The following is a 6,000-nucleotide window of genomic DNA, read 5'->3' as shown; positions in this document are numbered from 1 at the left end:
CAATTTGTATTCTGGGGGAATATGGCTGGTATACAATCTGTATAGAGTACATGTACACACATACACACACACACACACACACACACTTTAAAGGAAATAGTGTCAGTGTTTAAGCAGAAAATTTATAGAGTAGGTCTATCCAATGTTGGGATTTGTGGTGAGTATATTATGAAGTCACTTCTTATGATTCTTAGGCCAGATAAGGCATCCATCATGCAAAGCGGCAAGCCCTAGAAATTACATCAGATTTACAACATAATAAACTTTCATTAAGATGAAGCTACGTGAAACTTATTCCCCTTCATTCACAGGGCTAAACAAATGCTCCCTGAATGCATAATGAGGCCAGGGCTTGCTAAATTGGTAGCACTGGTGTGAAGACATTAGACAGGCTTAAACCAAGAACCACAGAGCGTGCCAGTTCCTGGGCCATCCTGAGCATCAGAACACGATTGATATTGTCACCATCAATTTTCTGTCAGTCATCCAAAATGGGGCCCACGAGGCCACTTGCTGAGACTGCTCTGTTGCTTGCACCCACCATCCAGATTCCTGAGTATGTCTTCATCCTTGCATGGCCTGGGCTTTGTTGAAGGGTTTACACTACCCACTGGCTTCTCCCTTTGATATTGCACGGGATAAATCAGAGCTGATCATGTGTTAGCCTTCCAGAGAGAAAGTGCTCCCAAGGACAGATGGTAGTCGTTCACCAGAAAGCACCTCAGAGAAGACGTAATACAGAAATGCAGCATCCTGGACACACGGCCTTGTCTCTGCAAGTGCTCAGATGTACTGTCTCAACAGTTAAGGGTGAAAAGAAAGCCTAAAATCCTGAATCATCATCATCATCATCATCATCATCATCATCATCATCATCATCATCAATAGAAGAGGATGTGATGGCAAGAGAATTTTGGAGGCCAGACAACAACTGAATTGATGGCAACTCATGTAGAAGATGTCAGGAAGATGGACAAGCCTGCTTGACAGTAGAATGCCAAGAAATGAAGTGATTCAAGGAATGGCAACATAAAGGATTGGGCTATCGGAGGCAAAGCCTGCCTCCTTGACTGTGGATATAGGTGAGGAAGGGCTGGGAGTGTAATGAAAGCTGTTGGTTATTTAGACTCCGCCACCTGCTTCTTCTAAGAGAAGGCCTCTTTCTCCAAATTCACCAGATGCTTGAAGCTCTGGAGAAGCTGAACAGGGGTATCGGAACGGCCGAGAGAAGGATGCTGTCCCTGCCCTGTGGCTAAGTACTGTCTACAGACAGAGTGATGAGACCTTCTGTTACCTGCTACTGTGCTGGCTTATCTGAGAGCTTCCATCCTAACAGAAAAGATCTGTAGATACGTTGACTGTGCTCTCAAATATTGGGTCCCTTTCTAAACACAAAGACCACCAGCACCATACAAAGATTCCAACAAAATATGAGCTGACAGACTTCTTCCAACTATACAAGGAACCGTTTAGCATTATGATAAAAACAGAAGAGAGGGGAAGAGCAATGAGCCCAGACGAAACAAATGGTACAAAAAGCAGGAAACCTAAAACTAAGTTAAGTATTCAGACAAAGAAGATGCCATGTATGTGAAAGAAGAAATAGGAGGACCCTGTTTAGAACTGTTTCCAAGGTGAGTAATCTCATGTACCCAGACAACCAAGGAATATGACTGGCATTTCCTACAAATGGGGATCAAACATGTGAGAGGAAACCATGCCGATGGGAACGTCATTCTATGCTCAACAGAGCCTGGGAACTAGACTGTATTATATAAAGAGCAGAAACATTTCTCCAGTGTGGAAGCCCAAACTGCTGCGTAAGCGTTGGTTTAGCATTCTCTTCTCCTGTCTCTTTACTGTAAAGATTAAAGGAAAAAAAAAAGACTTAAAGACATAGGAAGTATGGTAAAGAGGCAAATAGTATTCTCAAGATGGTGAAGGAGGGCCCTAGAATACTTGCCAGGCAGAGGGTTTAAAATAGAAATCCAGAATGATTCGAAGAAACATGCCTGATTTTCTCTGTGTAGCCTTGGCTGTCCTGGAACTCGCTCTTTAGACCAGGCTGGCCTCACACTCTGAGAGATCCACCTGCATCTGCTTCCCAAGTGCTGGGATTAATGGCATGCACCACCTTCGCTGGCCTGGTTCCATGTCTTTACGGAAACAGAAACTATTGAATATATTGTGTACATTGTATAATATATCTAGTCATATTTGTAGGAAAATTCATGATGAGGCGGAGAACTGGGGTAAATTAATGATCTATAGAAAATCAAGAGAAATCTAAGTGTTTAACTCTTAGAAAAACAAAATGTTGGGAAGATAAGAACCGTATCTGTGGTAAACTTCATGGCTTGTGTGTGGGTACGTTGTAGACAGTGACTACTAACTTAAAAATTGTTACATAGATGCACTATATAGGGGAATGGTGTACACACGCCCACACAGTGTTCTTTAAGCTTGTGAATGGTTTGAATTTTCATGTTCCACGGTGCAAAATAAGAACATAAAGAGCGAAGAAGAGAAAAGGCCATGGATAAGCTCTGGAGGAGCCAATCGGAGCGCTGATATAAAAAAAAGACAAAGCCATAAAATAGTAAAGTGGACTAGTCAGAAACATGGAGGCAGGGGCTGGGGAAGTGCCTGCCATGCAAAGACGAGGACCTGAATTTGATCCCAGCACCCATGTAGAAGCTGGGTGCTGAAGCGTGTTTACTACCCAGGCACTTAAGCTGTGGAGACGGGCATGTCCGGGGGCAAACTGGTGAGCTCCAGGTTCAGTAAGAGAGTCTGCCTCATGTAATAAGATGGAGAACAACATCTGGCTCCCTACCTCCACAAAGTGATGCCATGAAACAAAATAACAATATTATCAAAAGAACCACCATAAACCTCACAAAAACAAGAAGTGGGTCCCTGCAGGAGCAGGGCTCACGAGCTTGAGGTGGGTGAGGCAGGAGGCTGCTATTTCTGGAGGACTTTGGCCTGTAAAAATGGTGTGCATGTATTATTAAATTAAGTTTTCTAAACATTTCTATCAGAGAGGATCTCTTTCTCCTTTTCCTCTTAGTCACGGCTGAAGAAGAGTCCTGGCTCTCAAGAATAGCTTTGTTTTCTTGATGCCGGATGCTGACTTGGGAGCCCTGGACAAGTATAGTCTCATCCAGTCTTTCAATCCTGTGGCGTTGCTTCTTTCATTTCCCCCTGAGATGAAGGGACAGAAGAGATAATTGGTTCTGTTCTCACAGTTCTATATGATTAGAGCAGACATGCTGACCCGACTCTCTCCTTTCCTCTATTACTATCTTTCTATCTTCTTGAGGTTTTTCTCCCACTACCACTTTGAGTATAATAGTGTGTGTGTGTGTGTGTGTGTGTGTGTGTGTTTGTGCCCACGCACACGTACACATGCTTACACAAGTGCACACTCACATGCAGGTGTGCTTGCATTTGGAGGTTTATTACCCTACTTCTTGGGTATTGTTCCTCAGAAGCCTTGTTTTTTTTGAGACAGAGTCTCTCACCGAAACTCTGGGTCTGCCTGGTCACACTGGGCTGGCCTGCCAGCAAGCCCCAGGGATCTCCCTGCCTCCAGTGCCCCAGCACTGGGATTCCAAGTGTGTCCAACCACTCTTGACTTTATGTTGGTGGTGAGGGTTGAATTCGGGGCCTCATGCTTAGGCAGCAAATGATGATTTACGGATGGATTTGTCTCCCAGCCGTCCATCACTACCTTTGCTCCGGCTATTCCTCCTGGTTAGAGGACACCCCTTCCCAGTATCCATATCTTCCTCATTTCCTCACTTCCCAGCCACAGCATTAGCTTGGTAGAGATGCTGTTAGCTTACCAGGTATCATCCCTGATGAGGTAGAACTTGGCACCTACAATAGACCTGTTTAATACCTTGCTTCTTAGTTGCTGTTTAATCCTGAAAATATCACCTGATTTTTTATGTACCTTCCTCATCTGGAAAATGCTGGCTCTTTGGAACCTATTCCCTCTGATGGGATGCCTTGCTCAGCCATGATGCAAGGGGGGAGGGGAGAGCTTGGTCCTGTTTCAACTTGGTATGCCATGCTTTGTTAATTTCCATGAGAGGCCTTACCTCATCTGAATGGAGACAGGGAGCGAGGATGGGGGGGTGGTGGAGGAGGGGTGGTGGGGGAGGGGAGGTGGCGGGGGAGGGGAGGTGGTGGGGGAGGGGAGGTGGTGGGGGAGGGGAGGTAGTGGGGGAGGGGGTGTGGGGGAGGGAGCAGGAGGAGATGAGGAAAGTGAAACTATGGTTGGTATGTAAAATAAATAAAAAACGAAGAATAAAAAAATTTTTAAAAAGTATGGGTAGTAAATGATATAATCCGGTAATGTAATTATTGTAGTTATTGGGTATTACATGCTATGTATAATTATATACCCTAGGCTTATATGCAGTGGGCAGTGGAGTGGGTTTATTTACAGCATCATACCACTGACACCAGAGTGACATGCTGCGCTATGACATTATCAGGGCAAGAGACAGCAGGAGTTTGTCTTAGCCCTATCCTGGTACTGCAGGAATGCGTTTGCATATGTGATTCATTCCTGGTCTTTGCATCTTAAACATTTCATCCTGCACATGGCACTTTTGACAGAGTATATGAGAAGAAGAAGAAAGGACCACTTTCCACGGTATAAGGACCCAGATTAGGCAGCCACATTTTTAGAGTTTCCATTTCGGTCACACACTGACGTGAAACATTGCTACCTCATTGTCATTGCCACTGACCTTTCTTCATCTTCCTCCATCTCCTCCTCTGTTCCCTCCCCACTTCCTCCTCTTCCTGCACCTCATCCTCTTCCTTGTCTCCGTTGTCACCTTTTGCACACATGAAGTTCACTCATCACTGAATTTGGACAGCCACTGTGATTGGATCGTGTTTTGTGCCAGGACAGAACTGCTGTGTTTGCTGATGTTACTGCAGTAGCCTCTGAATGTGGAAACGGGAGCCTAGCAATACAGGAGTCTTCAGGATGCCCTAGCTGTAGTGTTGCAGTTGCTGGGAGACTCAGGAATGCTAGCGCCCGCATCAGCTTTGTGCTGGAGTGAGGACCAGACCTCTCACTCTTGGGCAGGGCTACAGATGCTCAGGGATTATTTTAGAGCAGCTGAGTCCACCCGCTTCTAGCTTTTGTCCCCAGTACTTGCTGGTAGCATCCTCCTTTTTTATTCACTAATTAGCTTTGTATTTGGAAACTTTATGGCTAATACCTCATAGAAGAATCCTCACTTGCACCTTCCCATCGAATCCCCACATGAAGAGATCTGGAGTCCCCATGAGTTAGATCAGCTATGAATGACTAGTCATTCTTTTTGTATTGACATAATTTCCATTATTATCTTTGAGAGGCTTATGTATTTCTATTTTATGTGTGTACTTGTCTATATGTGTGTCTGTGTACCACATGTGTGTCTGGTGCATTTGGAGGTCAGAAGAGGATGTTAGATTTCCTGGGATGTGAGTTACAGATGGCTCTGAGCTGCCATGTGGGTGCTGGGGATGATACCCCAGTTTTCTGTAAGAGTGGCCAGTGCTCTTAACCACTGAGCCAGCTCTCCAGCCCCTCTAGTATTATTATTTTTGCCGATAGACACAGATTCTACCTTGCAATTTTACTGTTTGATTTTTTATGAATAGATGAAACTCTAAGTTCCTGGAAGGCAGGAACTAGCTGCCTGCGATCTTGGCAGATTCTTTAGCCTTTTTGCAGGCTGCACTTGTCACGGGGTAGACAGTAAATGAACCCACCTCTGACCTCTCTCCTCTGACCTCTCTCACTGACTTTGTCCCTGAGTCTCATAAAGCAAATGGTTGACTCTCACTTGAAGCTGAAGCGTACACATTACTGGTACAATTTAGGGGATCCTGATGAGTCTAAACCTGCACCCATCTGAGTGACATATTTTTCAATGTGTTCTCATCAATCACTTAAGTCTTACAAAAGCTTTGGTAAACAATGGA

This window comes from Arvicola amphibius, chromosome 15 (genome assembly GCF_903992535.2).
Source record: "Arvicola amphibius chromosome 15, mArvAmp1.2, whole genome shotgun sequence".
Classification (NCBI taxonomy): domain Eukaryota; kingdom Metazoa; phylum Chordata; class Mammalia; order Rodentia; family Cricetidae; genus Arvicola; species Arvicola amphibius.
The sequence above is the reverse complement of the archived record's forward strand: the minus strand, read 5'-3'. Positions refer to the sequence as shown.